Consider the following 17,451-nt stretch of genomic DNA (forward strand, 5'->3'; position numbering starts at 1 on the left):
GACCACCACAGAGTCATAGAAGGTCTTCAGGAGTGGGCCCTTCACTCCAAAAGACCTGAGTCTCCGCAGCAGGTACAGCCTGCTCTGCCCTTTCCTGTAGAGAACATATGAATTATGTTTATTGTTCAGATGAACACCAGGGTACCTGTAGCTGTCCACAGCCTCAGTGTCCATGCCTTGGATGTTCACTGGTTGCAGTGGAGGATGTTTGTGCCTGTGGAAGTCTACCACCAGCTCCTTGGTTTTTCTAGTGTTGATCTAGAGGTAGTTCTGCTGGCACCAGTCCACAAAGTCTTGGGTCCGTTTTCATCAGTGATGAGGCCGACTACTGCAGAGTCATCAGAGAACTTCTGCAGGAAGCACTGGGTGGAGTTGCAGTGTAGATGGTGAAGACGAACAGCCAGAACCGTTCCCTGTGGGGCAGCCATACTGCAGATGACCCTGTCACAGCCCTGAGTTCTCACGTACCATGGTCGGCCGGTGAGGTGGTCCAGTATCCATGTAGTGAGGTGATGGTCCACTCCTGTGTTCTCCAGCTTGTCCTTCAGGACCTTGGGAGTAATGGTGTTGAAGGAACTGGAGAAATCAAAGAACATGATTCTCACAGTGCTCCCAGTGGTCTCCAGGTGAGCGAGGGAATGATGTAGGAGGTGGATGACGGCATCATCTGCTCCAATGCCAGGCTGGTAGGCAAACTGAAGTGGGTCCAGTAATGAGCTTCCCAGGGGCCGAAGCTAAGCCAGGACCAGCCGCTCCAGGGTCTTCATCAGGTGTGATGTCAGAGCCTTCGATCTGTAGCTGTTGATGTCCTTGGGACGTCTTTGGCACTGGTACTACACAGTAGGTGTTCAGAGCTGTGGGACTCTCCCCAGCCTCAGGCTCAGGTTGAAGATGTGCACCATCACCCCACACAGTTGACAGGACAACCCTTGAGCTGATGCCATCTGGACCTGCTGCCTGCCTGGTTCTGATCCTCCTCGGTTCCCTCCAAACCTGGATGGTTGAGAGAGAAAGGCTGGAGTCATGTGTTGGTTGTGTGCTGGATGCTGTGGTTGGGTGTGAGGAGTAGTGAGCAGAGGAGGTGTGTAGTGGCTGAGGTGTCAGAGGTGGAACAGCAGCAGTGGGGGTGGATGAGTCTGCAGCCGATGTTGAAGACTGCCTTCTGGATGAATCAACCTGTTGAAGAAGTGAAAAGATAGGAAGTCCAGAAAAAATACTGTGATTATGCAAAGATTGTATTTCAATTCAATTCAATTTTACATATTACATATTTACATAGCACCAAATCACAACAACAGTCGCCTCAAGGTGCTTTATATTGTACAGTAGATTGTACAATAATAGATACAGAGAAAAACCCAACAATCATATGACCCCTTATGAGCAAGCACTTTGGCGACAGTGGGAAGGAAAAACTCCCTTTTAACAGGAAGAAACCTCCGACAGAACCAGGCACATGCTGTGGAAGAGAGACAGAGATTAATAACAGATATGATTCAATGCAGAGAGGTCTGTTAACACATAGTGAGTGAGAAAGGTGACTGGGAAGGAAAAACTCAATGCATCATGGGAATCCCCCGGCAGCCTACATCTATTGCAGCATAACTAAGGGAGGATTCAGGGTCACCTGGTCCAGCCCTAACTATATGCTTTAGCAAAAAGGAAAGTTTGAAGCCTAATCTTAAAAGTAGAGATAGTGTCTGTCTCCTGAATCCAAACTGGAAGCTGGTTCCACAGAATTGGGGCCTGAAAACTGAAGGCTCTGCCTCCCATTCTACTTTTAAATACTCTAGGAACAACAAGTAGGCCTGCAGAGCGGGAGCGAAGTGCTCTGATAGGGTGATATGGTACTACAAGGTCATTAAGATAAGATGGGGCCTGATTATTTAAGACCTTGTATGTGAGGAGCAGGATTTTGAATTCTGGATTTAACAGGAAGCCAATGAAGGGAAGCCAAAACAGGAGAAATCTGCTCTCTCTTTCTAGTCCCTGTCAGTACTCTTGCTGCAGCATTTTGGATTAACTGAAGGCTTTTCAGGGAGTTTTTAGGACTTCCTGATAATAATGAATTACAGTCGTCCAGCCTGGAAGTAAAAAATGCATGAACTAGTTTTTCAGTGTCACTCTGAGACAGGATATTTCTAATTTCAGTGTTAGTGCTGCTCGTAAAGTAGCTTCAAATTGTTATAATTATGTAAGTTTCTTTCTGAAAAAATGGCCATCAAAGTCATATTTGCAGTTTCAGCTCCAGTCAGGGCAAGGGCGTAGATTTGGCATGGACGGAAGGGACATGTCCCCACCAATATCCAGTGATTATTGAATTGTCCCCACCAACAATTTGATCTCTTTGAGTAAAGAAAAACAAACCCGATAGAAAGAAAAAAAACGATCTGTCAACGTCTCATCACCTAGCGGTGCAGAAAGAGTTAAATTACGTTCTCTACCGAAGTCCAACCTCATGTGACAAATACGGCCAATGTGATTGGCTGTGACTTTCAGGGAGCTCTGTCTAGTTTTAGCAGCGGCAACCCTGTGCTGCAAGGACCTGCGAGGGTGGAGGATGGCTACAAAAAGGAAGAACCCGGATATAAGAAAGTATTTTTCAAAGAGACTTGTAAGTTACTTAAAGTCAACTTCACTCATAAAATGTGTCCGTCATAATAACGTTGCAGGCTATGCTAGGCTTTGGCCCACGTCAGTCTAAAATTAACGTTAACCATGAATAACGTGTTTTGGAAACTAACTGCACAACAGGCAGCACTATTTGTTATCTCAGTCTCAGAGCAGCATTTCTAATTTCGATTGAAACTGTCAGAGAAAACGGCAGCTTTGAGTGAGCCAGGATATTAGTTTAAAGAGGCTGTTAGAATTATATGTTAACATTAAAATGTTAATAATAATAATTAATATTATTATTATAATAATAATTAATAATTTCATCCTAATGGTACTGACATATTCATAGGGTTAATTTTTGAGACAAAATGTCATGAGGTAGCCCTGATTTTGCAAATACTCCACCTTGTAGTTCAGTTTGCACAAATTGTTTTAAAAATGCACTCACTCTACAAACATTACTGATGAGTCAAGATCTGCACAAAGTGACAGAAACTCTGAAGCAGCTCCACATTTTATTCTTATTGTTATGTATGTCCTGTTTGTCAGGTGACAGAAGAACCAACACAAAGCTCCGAGAGTAATGGTGACACAAGATCACAGGTGAAACTGGATGATGTTGGTTCATGACTGTATTTGAAGCACATGTGTGACTGCATGTATGTGGAGTGTCTCACTGTTATTCATCAGGTGACAGAGGCAGCTCTGCCATGTTGTAGCTCAGAGGTGAAGAGGTGAGGTCACAGGTGACTGACTGATGATTTGGTGCTATAGATTAACTAGTATTTATTATCATGACAGTTGTCAGGCTGCTGATGTAAATTGATTCATTAGTGTATATTTGACAAAGAATCTGAATTGACACGTCTCACTTTTTATATGGCACGAATCAATGTGTTATTTTATCAGGTAGCAATATGTCCTAGTGCAGTCAGAGGGGAAGAGCCAGGGTCAAAGGTGAGGCACATCAAGCACAGAATAATAATTTTGTAGTAATCTTAGATGAGTAATTTAATGGACATAAACCACCAGGTCATTCAGTGTTCCCTTAGTGCTAATGTGTCAGAGATGTTGGTTTAGTATAACTGAAGTAATGATGTTAAGTCCTTAAAGTCATATTCTTTTATTGTGTTGACTGTATTTGAAGCTGTTTTTATTTTTGTATGATACCTGATTTATGTGGAATATGGCTGAAGTAAACTAAACTCTAAAATACTTAGTCATTTGTTTAATAATAATTTAACATTATATAATTCACATATAAAACTATGAATTGTCATTTTAAATGTTTTAAAAGCAGGTAGAATAGCATATGTAGAGAAGTATATTTCTCCCTTTTTATCAAGAAGCAAAGACAAAAAGGAAAAAAAAAGAAACAGGGCAGGGTTCGGTGGTTGAATCATCCGTCCCCACCAATGCCACAACCAAATCTACACCCTTGAGTCAGGGTGTAACCAAGCATAAATACCAAAAGGTAAATAGCTCACCTCACTATGCCAATAGTAACTCTAAATATATTCAGACTCCAGTTCTGCTCCAATAGCCAGATAAGTGATTGATTCTCTTGTTTCTCTGTCTCCTACAGTCTCCTCCGATCTCATTTTTCCTAAAAGATGTTACACTTTACATTGTGAATGCACTGGAAATCTATGGCTCTTCCATCCATTTAGGCAATAAACAGAACTACAGAATAAAGAGAGGTCAAAGAAATTCTGCTTGCACTATAGCAATGAAGCTTTTCTGACCACACCGATTTCTTTGCTTTAAGGATACAGAATATAGAAACATTTTCAGCAGGGAAATAAAAGACGAACAAATCCACAACTCTCATTAAATTGAAATGAAGTTAATGCCCCAATGCTGCAAAGAATTATCTTTGCCTGAGAATCTGATTCAACATTTCCCTCTAATATGGTAGTTATATCGAATATCACATGAAGCACTCTCAATTGAAATCTTCCTTATGTGGACAATAATGACTTTCCTCCTTAAATCCAATTTAAGAGCCTCTAATGGCTCCATAATGTTTCCCACATGGCAAATTAACAGCTTTGCATGAGGCTGTGGCACAGAAAAGAGACACTTTTACTCACTTTTTAAACTCAGCGATTTGCCTTTTCTCCACAGGAAAAAAAGAAAAACACATGAGGGAGGCTAACATATCTAAGAAAAAAACGTGCAATTATTATTAATATCACTCCACACTATAGGGTTTATGACACATTGCTTAAATATTATCTTTTACAGGCAATATTGTGTGCTATAGTGCATTATGGAGGCAAAAAGTCTTGATCGGAAAGATCCTATGTGTTTTTGATGTGTTTTTTATTCACTTTTCAACACTACGTAATATTACAATCATATGTGACTCTTCTCTGGAGCACTTTCATCTTTATGGCAAGTGAAATGACTGATCATATCAGTTCATACTGATTTCTATCACACTCAATAACAGAGGGAAGCAGTAAGTCCAGCATTACTGTCTTATCAGGTTTCACACCCATTCTGTGCTTTCATTTCTGCAAGGCATCACTCTGTACTGCTCGGGAGGTGGACTTTTAATGCTAAAAACACCAGAGAAGGTGAAAGGTTGCCTTGTAGCAACAGTTTTGCTAAACACTGCAATATCTACAGTGCTTGGAAGGTTATTTTTAAAATGTATTCCACTAAAGATTACAGAATACATGCCCCAAGATGTATTTGTAACGTATTACGTTACGAATACTTTGGATTACTTAATATATTATCATGCTTTTTACAACTACATGAATGTCCTATTGCTATGTGATTTATTACTATTACTTAACCCTTTAAGACCTACCATAGAACCAAGTCCGCCAGAGCTTATATTATATTTTTACATGCTGTGGAGCCATTTTTGGGAGAATTTCAAGTTGCTATACATCAATACAACCATTATAGCCTAGAGTTTAATAATATGCATGCATTATGTGCATAGTAATTACATAAATTGCAAAAAAGTGCAATAAACTACAAAAAAATTGAAAATCGTTTTTGTTTTTTTAACATATATTTCTAGTTAGAGAAATTTAAGAGGCTTATCCCTCAAAACTGTAAATACAAAAAAGTTGCACAAAATAGTTTCCCACCACAGGAAATTTATTTTGAGTGTCTTCATAGTTTTATTTTTGAAATACACCAATTTTTATACACTGCAGGAAAAACAAAAATAAATATTATTGTGCAAATTTGCAAAAAAGCAGCATATGCATCAAAATAAACTATTTCCAGCAGTGCAATATGAGTCCTAAGCATCCCAGAAACCACACAGAAAGTCATAAAGTCAAAGATAACTTTTAAAAACACCAGTATAGGCTCATTGAGGCCCGGACGGTAAAAAACTACATTTCCGCGAAAATGACGTCACTTCCGGTTTCGGGCAGGTCATGGCGGACATGCGATAGTTCGCGCTGACGTCTAATCCAATGTAGGAAGTGTTACAAACAGCTGATCGGATCAGCAAAGCGTGTTTCTGGAATATTATGTTTTTGTTGCTGCAAGTGCTTTTTATGCAGTTTTTGCAAAGCTATATGTGGAAGGAAACTGTGACCGAGGACAAGCTGATGGCATAAGATGGAAGTACAACTCCTCCGGTTTCATATGCAAAAAAAATTATTGCGCTAGCTCACGTGGTTGCAGAGCTACTGGGATTTAAAAATAGTTACGCAAAACAGAGCGTGCCCGCTCCAATCGGTTTTAAAGGGTTAAGGATACTCGCCATACCAACACCAACTATATTTTTAAATCTTAATATAAATGAGTAACAGTAGGTGGACATTAGGTAAGGCTGCACTTTTTGCAGCGATCTCGTATAGAAAACTATTCCACGCGTATATAAAACAGGTCTGCGGCTCCGAACCATAGTAAAGGGACCTCTGACTAATACGGTGGGTTCGTGTCGGCTCGTAGCTGAAAACTAGCTTTACTTTGTTGTCTGGGTCAACTTTGCCAGCAGAGACAGAGAGAGGCGTTGAAAGGCTGCTCCAACAGAACTTATTGTTTTTGGAGGAAAACACGAACACGGTGTACAGTCGAGTCTTAATAGCTTACTTACAGCTGGGCTCGTCAGGCTCTCTTCTTGGCTGCAGTGGTTATTATTATATTTACATGCTTCCAGCTCCCGTTTCTGCTTGGTGAAAACTCGTACTTTTCCTTTTTCTCCCTCCCTCGCTCTCACAGAAACATAATGGGTATGGCAGTCCATTGTCCTTGCAGCACGGACTACAGTGTGTCCATCCTGTCCTGGGGCCTCCTCCCAGTGGGAGGTGGAACACCTCACCCAGGAGGCATCCTTGTCAGATCGCTGAACCACCTCAACTGGCTCCGTTCGATGTGAAGAAGCAGCGGCTCTACTCTGAGCCCCTCTCAGATGACTGAACTACTCACCCGATCTCTCGTTCGCAGCCAAATGTGAAGCAGTGGGAATGAGAATCAGCACCTCCAAATCTGAGGCGGTGGTCTTTGGCCGTAAAAGGGTGGAGTGCCCACTTCAGGTTGGGAACGAGTTCCTGCCCCAAGTGGAGGATTTAAGTATATCGGGGTCTTTTTCATGGTCTATTGTTGTGAAGAGGGAGCTGAGTGTAAAAGCAAAGCCCTCAATTTACCGGTCGATCTACGTTCCTACCCTCACCTATGGTCACAAGCTGTGGGTAGTGACCGAAAGAACAAGAACGCGGATACAAGCGGCGGAAATGGGCTTCCTCCAAAAGGTGGCCGTGTGTGTGGACTCAAGTGCAGACACAGACGAAGGCAAAACTGACGTGGATACAGTGTTTTATTTACAGTGACTTATTTGATAACAACAAACAGTAATTTTGCAAGAAATTCAGAAAGCTATGAACTGTGAACTGTGAGCTAGAAAATCATGAACTATGAGACAAAACTTTGTAACGTGAAACCTAAACGGTGAGCTATGGCTAGTGTCATAATCGGACTGTCCTCCCCGGACAACCTGCCTGTTATATGTGTGTGTGTTTCTCTCCCTTTTCCGACCTGCTCATCTGTGCATTTGTTTATGGAAGTTCGTGCTTTCCGGAAAAGGATCGGCCAGGCGGCCTCCAACCCAGAAGCAACCCTGCGTTGAAGCTGGATCACCTGCACTTAACCCTTTAAGACCTACCATAGAACCAAGTCCGCCAGAGCTTATATTATATTTTTACATGCTGTGGAGCCATTTTTGGGAACATTTCAAGTTGCTATACATCAATACAACCATTACAGCCTAGATTTTAATAATATGTCTGCATTAAGTGCATAGTAATTACATAAATTGCAAAAAAGTGCAATAAACTACAAAAAATTAGAAAATCGTTTTTGTTTTTTCAACATATATTTCTAGTTAGAGAAATTTAAGAGGCTTATCCCTCAAAACTGTAAATACAAAAAAGTTGCACAAAATAGTTTCCCACCACAGGAAATTTATTTTGAGTGTCTTCATAGTTTTATTTTTGAAATACACCAATTTTTATATACTGCAGGAAAAACAAAAATAAATATTATAATGCAAATTTGCAAAAAAGCAGCATATGCATCAAAATAAACTATTTCCAGCAGTGCAATATGAGTCCTAAGCATCCCAGAAACCACACAGAAAGTCATAAAGTCAAACATAACTTTTAAAAACACCAGTATAGGCTCATGAGGCCCTGACGGTAAAAAACTACATTTCCGCGAAAATGACGTCACTTCCGGTTTTGGGCACGTCATGGCGGACATGCGATAGTTCACGCTGACGTCTAATCCAATGTAGGAAGTGTTACAAACAGCTGATCGGATCGGCAAAGCGTGTTTCTGGAATATTATGTTTTTGTTGCTGCAAGTGCTTTTTATGCAGTTTTTGCAAAGCTATATGTGGAAGGAAACTGTGACCGAGGACAAGCTGATGGCATAAGATGTAAGTACAACTCCTCCGGTTTCATATGCAAAAAAAATTATTGCGCTAGCTCACGTGGTTGCAGAGCTACTGGGATTTAAAAATAGTTACGCAAAACAGAGCGTGCCCGCTCCGACCGGTTTTAAAGGGTTAATTTTTCTGCCAGCTACCTCTAAGCTTCCTTCAGCTTGGGTAGAAGTATTTAACGGTGTGGTCCGGCAACAGTCAGCGCTGGATTATTACTCTAAGCCAGTAGTGTCAATGAGCTCTGTGTTGCAGTAAGGTTGTCGGCTAGGAAGCCTGCTCACCTGTCGTGTGTTGTTTTCACATTTTCTAGGAGTCTGTGACGAAGTGGACAGTTGGAGAGCACAAACACAGTCACTGGATATCACGGATGGAGTTGCAGCAGGAATTGGGAGAAAAGCACTGTTTGGACTTTACACTCTGCTTATTCTGTGGATTATTGGACACTGTAAATAAACGCACTGTTTTGCAATGAGTTCTGCATTCTGTGTCCTCTCTTTCAGCAAACCATGACAGAATAATCCAGCCAGCCATGGACTCAGCTGACTCTACCCCGGTTTAGCGTGAGCTCTCACTCCAAGCAGAGAGACTGGGGCGCCACAAGAAGATGCTGAGGCATGTTGCAAAGGAACAGGCTACTCGGATACAGGTTGTTTCGGATCTTAACCTGTTAAGCCCCCACGCCCCCGCTTCCGGGGGTAAAAGGGAGGAGATCACATTTAATTGGTTATAACACAGGGTCAGAAATATAAGTGCCAACATGTGTGGTATCCACAGAAACCTCTGAATCTCAGCTAAAATCTCATATAAACTATTTCTACAACCACCAAACACAACGAAAACAAGCCATGATTAAAATAACAGTTACGTAAATGTGCACAAGTTCACTAAACAAACAAAACCAAACCAAAAATTCTTCAGAGTTCATGTAACCGGCTAAAGAAAGGCTAGTTATGTTCCAGAGCTATCACTGATTCCAAACACCAAGTTTTACCATGGTCTGACTAAAATTCACTGAAAGAGCCGCAAAAGAAGACCACAAAAGCACATACCGGCGCAAAGACAGAAATTGGCTTACTGTCCCGATTTCCTCTTTTATTTTCACTGGTAGCCCCATGATTATCAGCAGTTACCACGGCTAACTAGCCGCATCAGAGCCATCAACAACCTCCATTTTAGACCTACCTACAGACACAGGACTGGACAGATGCCACATGCAGTAAATTTGGTCCCATCTGGGGTTTGGCCTTGTAACATCTGATTGGTTGAATTAACGTGAATGTGTCTGTGAAGGTTCTCAGTCATCCAGGTCATCGTAGTCTAAGGAGCTTGGAAAGAAAAGCGTCTGGACTTCTGTAAGTTGCTTGAAGACGTTTCACTTCTCACCTCTCCTCTTTGAGATCCTTTCCCAGACGCCTTAACGCCCACTCACATCCTGGGCCATCTGACCTCAGGAAATCACATGATAAGGTGGGGCCAGGTTTCACAATGAGCTCACCCGAAACCTTGGCTGATTGTAACCTACACCCTTTTTCACACCTTGGCTCGTGTGATTAGGTAGAGCAGAGCTTCCCAAAGAGCCACTGCAGGTATGAAAGGGGGAAAAACAAACAAACGCTTGGACACTGCTAGCACGGGGCGGCCACACAAACGCAAAGCAGGAGATGAAGCATCGCTGAATATGTTTCCAAACCAACTTCATTCTAAGCCAATGACTAGAAAATATGATGAAGCATATCTGCCCTTTGGCTTCACCTGCACAAGTGCCGAGGTAGGACTCCCCTGCATAATTAGTTTTCCCTTCGTCGGGAGCACCCGCTGGGCTGTCCAAATCACGGAGAAACAGGATCCCATATTCTTGATTTTTACTTCACAAACACTTCTTGTAATGACTAACTACTCCTGACATTTTGGAGATGTTAGCTCTTTATACAGTAAAGTTACAGCGGGATACAAATAACATCAGGCTGATCCTGCCACGGTTTGTTCTCCCGGTTCAAATCCCGGACAAACAGTATCCCACAGATGTTTCCAAACGGCAGATCTGAATGAGGGTGGGGGAGGTTCAGTTTCGGGTAGCGTTAAGGTAGTTGCCATGTTGCAACGAGCTTAGCTTCTGTCTTGCTAGCTTGCGCTGCGATCAGTGGATCTGCACTCGACAGTGCAGCTTAGGCGGAGTAGTCGAACGCACATCCACTGAGCGCTCAACACAGACAGTATCGTCAGAAGAAAAGTTGATAAAATAAATAAAAAATGTTGTATTGTTCGATACATATGCGTACCGAACCGAAAGCACTGCATCGAACGGTTCAATATCGATACGAGTATCATTGCACCCCTAATATATATCCATATAAAAGTATGTTTAGGCCTGTTAATAAATTAAATCCTTTCTGCTCTTTAATTCCTAAAAAATTCAACTGACATGGTGTTCCACGTGTGCCAAAATTGGACATTTTTGTACAACGTCTAGATACTCAAGTATTGACAGTGCTGTAATTTGTCACTGTTTCACTTTAGAAACATAAATCTTTCCACAAATGATATTTATATGTTGGTTACTGAATTTCTGAATTGAAATGTGTAAAAGGGACGTCCAGGTCAGTCTGTCTCAGTAACTTTGACACAGTAATATCTGCTGCAATATTTACACCGCTGATGAAATTTCACAAGTGTTACCTTTAAGATGCCAAGATTGTATACACAGAGTTTGTAATTGCAGAGAAATACTCAATTAATTTTGGGCATTTCATTTTTGAACAGGAAGCTCAAAAATCCTTTGGGGCTTAGCAGGTATGTTGGTTTCTACACAAGGAGCTTCTGTGGGGCCACGGCAGTCCTCTCCCTCTTTAGACTCGGCTGCAGCCTGTCCACTTCCTCCCTCCCCTGCTCCACCACTTTCCACCATTCAAATCTAATTGGTTTGAGTCCTCATCGTCTGTCAAAACCTCCTGTTATGGCGTTTCATAAAGAACAAGAATCTAATAAAGCTTTTGTACAGTATTCTGTATAATGACCTTCATCATCTTCCCCGACAATATTCATGCTTTCTTTGCATTCATTTTAAATGTGTGAATCTGTGAAATCTGCATATCATGCCTTATTTGGCTGAAGCTATAGATCACTGCTATTATTTTATGTCAAATAATAATAATAATAATAATAATAATAATAATAATAATAATAATGATAATAATAATAACAACATTCATAGTTGATCAATTTAGCTTTTACCTGGCACACCAAAGCTGTCTTCACGATAATTAACCATTCCAGTGATGCTGCATGACAACTCAGGCTGAGGCATTAATGGATATGGAGGTTGATGAACACCAGCATATTGGATACCACTAACAGCCCAATATAACATGATGAATTGGGTGAATTGTGAAGGCAAGCCAATTAGATACTCATGCTCAGACAAAATGGATGTTCTGCCTTGTAATGAAAATGAGGGGTAAAACAGGTCTGTGTGTAAACAGCTGTTTCAGAGGTGGGGGATGCCCGGAGTGTAAAGAGTGAGACAGGATGAAGAGGAGCGGGATGAAAAAACAGGGTGCCAGCTGTTAGATGTTAGTGTGAAAGTACTGAGTGAATAAGATATTAAGTGAAAGAAAAAAAGACCTTTGTCCATTGAGTCAATGACAAAAAATGGAACGAAGTAAAACAGTAAATTGGGAAAGAAGGAAAAGTGTGAATAAAAGATAAGACAATGAAATTAAGTAAAAAGATGAAGTGCGCTTGGTTGCTGTGCTAAGTCTAATTAGCTCTCGAACTCTAAAATCTAACTAATTACTCTAATAATGTTGTCCCATTACAACCATTTGTTTCCTGTCCTCATGCTGTCCTCCCATAGGTGCCCAGCATGAGTAGAGGTCTCTTTTTTTCCTCTTGTACTTTCCCATTGTTGTGTACTTTTTCAGGGTTTTCTCTGTAACGCTGCCGATCTCCGACTGTATTCCCATGTGATGTCTATGTTGTGTGTGTAAGTCGGGGGGGGGGGGGGGGGGCAACCTGCATATGGCCAATAAAGCATTCATTCATTCATTCATTCATTCTTTTATTAGGCTAACATAACATTGAGCTGGGATACAGGTGACTTTGCTGGAAAGTGCTTTTTTACCTCACCCTACACGTTTCGATTTTACAACATGTCAATGTGTAAATGCATCTTCAAATAATTTCGATATACTTTCAACTGTAAAGCTCAACAGTACAGACAAATTACTTATATATATATTAGAAAAATACATTTTCTTAAACACTGCTCCATCCAGGTTAGACCTCAGGCACTTTTTTGGGAGAGGTCATTTGGGACCCGGTCAGATCCATGAAATACATAATGAACTTTTGGGATTGACTGATACCCCAGGTACAGCCCATCCTGCCTCAGAGACTATAGCACCATTGCCACCTGCTGCATATGCTCCACCTAGGTGTTACTGTGAATCATGATGACATCGATGGGTGCACAGAAAGGGGCCGCAGTGCTCTGTCCATGAGGCACTGGAAGGTGGCTGGGGCACCAAACAAGGCAAGTGTGACAAATGAGTGCAGCTCATATGGAAAAATTGTTTTTCAGAATAGTATAGAATAGCCACTTTATTGTCACTCAGAACATATATCAGGTATTGGGGAATGTCAGCAAATTGCTGTTGCAACTCTGCAATATCTGCTCTCTGGGCCAGTGAGAGATGGCCATCACTGAGGAACAGGGTGGGACAGACTCCCTCCATGCCTTTTAGATTGAGGTTGAGGTGGTAAACCTGTGCTGCTTCTCCTCGGGATGTTCGCATAACCTCATTGTCGACATCTCCCAGTCTCCATGAAGGGTCCTTGCCAGTTGATGGATAATTAGAGGTAAAAGAAGGAAGCTGTTGTAGAGCTTGCTCTCAGAAAAAATTAATTTACTGTTATGGAACTGAGTCTCGGACCTTCCTCCTAGTTTTCCTTAAGGGGGTCCAGAACCCTGCAGGGTTTCCTGCTGAAAGGAACAAAATCCTGCAGAGGCCTGGGTTACCTCTCATAATGCAAACAACAGAGGATTCAACCACTGGACCCATCACTAACACAAACAACATCAGCATGCATCCCATATAACCAGCCATGGGGTTATAATGCCATGATACACACGATACCCCCGGCCCCTAATCAATGAAAGTTATGGGTACTTCTGTGCCACGTAAGGGTGAACGAGCAGACCATCAACTCTGATCATATGGTCGAGGCATGGGAAAGCCTATTCTAGCATGACTAATTGATGGTTCAGGGTCACCTGATCAAGCCCTAACCCTAAGTTTTGTCAAAAAGGAAAGGCCAATGTTAAAACTTGATACAGGGTTTGTAACATATCCAAAATGGAAGCTGGTTCCACAGAAGAGGCCTGATTGCAGAAGGCTATGATTCCTTGAAACTACAGGTAAGCCTACTGCAACTGAAGGCTTTTCAGGGAGCTTTCACAGTGACCTGATAATAATGAGTAGCAATAGCTCACCCTAGAAGTAAGAAATATATGAGCTGTTTTTTCAGGATCACTAACTTAACTGATCATTAAGTGTGAGCCGCTCCATACAAGAAAGTATTTGGGGGGTTTGCTGGTCTTAACTCTTTAGGTGTTTGTTAACATGTTCTCAGTCTTTCCAGCTGTGGACATCCTAAATCATTCACCCCAAGGTCAGGCCATGCAATAACCATGGATGGATGGATTAGCCTTCAATTAATCCAAAATGCTGCAGCAAGAGTTCTGACAGGGACTAGAAAGAGAGAGCAGATTTCTCCTGTTTTGGCTTCCTGTTAAATCCAGAATTCAAAATCCTGCTCCTCACATACAAGGTCTTAAATAATCAGGCCCCATCTTATCTTAATGACCTTGTAGTACCATATCACCCTATTAGAGCACTTCGCTCCCGCTCTGCAGGCCTACTTGTTGTTCCTAGAGTATTTAAAAGTAGAATGGGAGGCAGAGCCTTCAGTTTTCAGGCCCCTCTTCTGTGGAACCAGCTTCCAGTTTGGATTCGGGAGACAGACACTATCTCTACTTTCAAGATTAGGCTTCAAACTTTCCTTTTTGCTAAAGCATATAGTTAGGGCTGGACCAGGTGACCCTGAATCCTCCCTTAGTTATGCTGCAATAGATGTAGGCTGCCGGGGATTCCCATGATGCATTGAGTTTTTCCTTTCCAGTCACCTTTCTCACTCACTATGTGTTAACAGACCTCTCTGTATTGAATCATATCTGTTATTAACCTCTGTCTCTCTTCCACAGCACGTCTTTATCCTGTCTTCCTTCTCTCACCCCAACCAATCACAGCAGATGGCCCCGCCCCTCTCTGAGCCTGGTTCTGCTGGAGGTTTCTTCCTGTTAAAAGGGAGTTTTTCCTTCCCACTGTCGCCAAAGTGCTGCTCATAGGGGGTCATATGATTGTTGGGTTTTTCTCTGTATGTATTATTGTAGGGTCTACTGTACAATATAAAGCGCCTTGAGGTGACTGTTGTTGTGATTTGGCGCCATATAAATAAAATTGAATCGAATTGAACTGAAGAAGTCACTTGGATGAGTGATGAAACATTTCTCCCACTGAAAATGCTGCGTAGAGATGAACAGAATCAACTTTATGTGATTTCTGAAGTAGTAAAATCCTACAGAAAGCATAGATGTAGGTGCTTCTGCCAGATGGTTCTTCCTGTTAAAATGGAGTTCCCAGTTTCACCAAAATGCTTACTCATAAGGGGGATCATTATCGTAGGGTATTTACCTTACAATATACAGCGCCTTGAGGCAATCATTGTTGTGATTTGGCGTTATATGAATAAAATTGAATTGCATTGAATTAAACAAACATCTGAGAGAGAGCAAGAATCAAAATGTTTCAGTGTCTCACCAATGCATAGCCCACAGCTTCCAATATCAGTATGATGGAGAGAGGAGAGGAAAGCACTCACGTAACGTAGTAAGAACAATGACATCATCATCATTATTCTGGCAGATCAGAAGAGGTGCACAGTGTTTCTAAAACTGAGCCTCTGAAACAAGATCCAGGTAGAAGTTAGGAAGAGGGTGATAGATTGTCTGAAACAATTATAAAAGGACAACGCTATTGACAGACAATTGGCCTCATAGTTTCTGCTTTGGTCCTCAACCTGTTGGTGAGCAGCTCTAAACACCATATTCAGAACACTTGAGAGTTTGGTGAGAAGGTGAGAAATGTCTTTATGGAGGCAGATGTTCACATATGATGTTACATCTCTCTTTACTTGTGTTCCACTTACTGAAGCGGAGGATGAGCCCATCCTTCACAAATGGACCTCTCGCAGTGCTCACCAAGTGTGTTTGCTCTTGGAACTGTGTCTTCCTTCCATGTTTCACATACAAGAGCTGGTATTACAGGAAACATGGGTGTACCATTGGTTCCCCAGTTTCACCCATTTTGGACAATTCATACAGAGGGACCAATATATAATGTTCATTTCCAGTTTATATCTTTATTCTTGACTCTTCTGGTCTAGGTTTATATCATTCACCTTTCAAAAGAATCATTATTTATCATGTCCTCAGTTTATCCTGTCTGAGGCGAACTGTTTTAACTCCTCTCACTTTAAAGTGGACATGGGACACTTATGTGTTCCTGTGGTGGCAGATTTCTTTTCTCATGTATTAATCACATATTTAATCATATCACATTAGTTATAGTAATATCACTTTCTCACTTTACTATAGTAAGAGCACTCCTGTCACCAGTGTTCATACATGTGGAAAGTTAACACAGTGAGGCCATGGGAGGTAATGGGTGACGTTGAACAGATAGTGGGACTCCTTCTGCTTATCAGGGATGTAAATCTTTAGGTGACGGCCAAGCAGAAAACAAGGTCATAATTCTCTCTGTGAGGGAGGAGGTATAGCCCTCCTATGAGAGGGGCCAACATGTAAGAGTTTGTGGATGTTCTTTGTCTGTGTCTCTGTATATAAGATGTGAGGACGGTGCCACAGAAATGATCCTGGTGTTTCACTGAGATGCTCTCTCCACATTGCAATGCGTTTACTAAACCCACTTCAAATCAAGCTCACTGGGTGTGTTGCAGGTTATTGTTAGATTTTCCACAACAGAGCGTTGCTCTCAAAAACTCTGTCTGTGAAGCTGGATTTAAGAAATAAGTGCTTAAGATTAAAGTTTTTAAAACAAGGGGACTTATTACTAAAAAATATTTTAAGGGGAACACTTTTGCACTGCCTTTACCTGTAACAATGAGTATTATATTAAGAACAGAGGATATACTGTCCATTTTCACTCTAAGTGATTCCTTGTTGTTTGGCTAGCTGCACTCAAATGGGAAAATCCACCTGTTAGCAGTTCAGTTTTGTAAAGCACTTTATGAATGAGGACAATGTGAAGGAGAGCCTGTTTGAGTCAGGTGACAGGTGGTTCACCTGACCGACAAGCTGGAGTCAGAAATGGATTTTTCCTCATGTGGCCGGTTGCAGCACAATATACAATTTTACAATAAAAGGCCTAGACAATTAAAAAATGCCTTGTGTACGATAACTTTGGCAACCCAGGTTTAATTTTTTAAAGACTTTATATTAGTAACTTAAAACAATCATACAGGCTAGCAGCAAGCCTGTATGTAGGTGTCAGCCCCCTAGTGGCCCCAGAGATGTTACTGCAGGTATGACAGTTGCTGTACTTTTGTTTCAACTCATTCATTTGTATTTAGGTTAGTAATATTCAGGCCCCTCTTCTGTGGAACCAGCTTCCAGTTTGGACCTCTATCCTGTCTTTCTTCTCTCACCCCAACCAATCACAGCAGATGGCCCCGCCCCTCCCTGAGCCTGGTTCTGCTGGAGGTTTCTTCCTGTTAAAAGGGAGTTTTTCCTTCCCACTGTCGCCAAAGTGCTGCTCATAGGGGGTCATATGATTGTT

The 17,451-nt window shown here is 41.6% G+C and overlaps 1 pseudogene; it reads right to left on the minus strand.

Annotated features, from left to right (window-relative positions):
• Positions 1-444: 444 nt before the first annotated feature.
• Positions 445-17,451, minus strand: part of LOC148101089 (uncharacterized) — a 32,364-nt pseudogene continuing 15,357 nt past the window's right edge.

This window comes from Neolamprologus brichardi, chromosome 9 (genome assembly GCF_056152115.1).
Source record: "Neolamprologus brichardi isolate AB-2024 chromosome 9, ASM5615211v1, whole genome shotgun sequence".
Lineage (NCBI taxonomy): Eukaryota > Metazoa > Chordata > Actinopteri > Cichliformes > Cichlidae > Neolamprologus > Neolamprologus brichardi.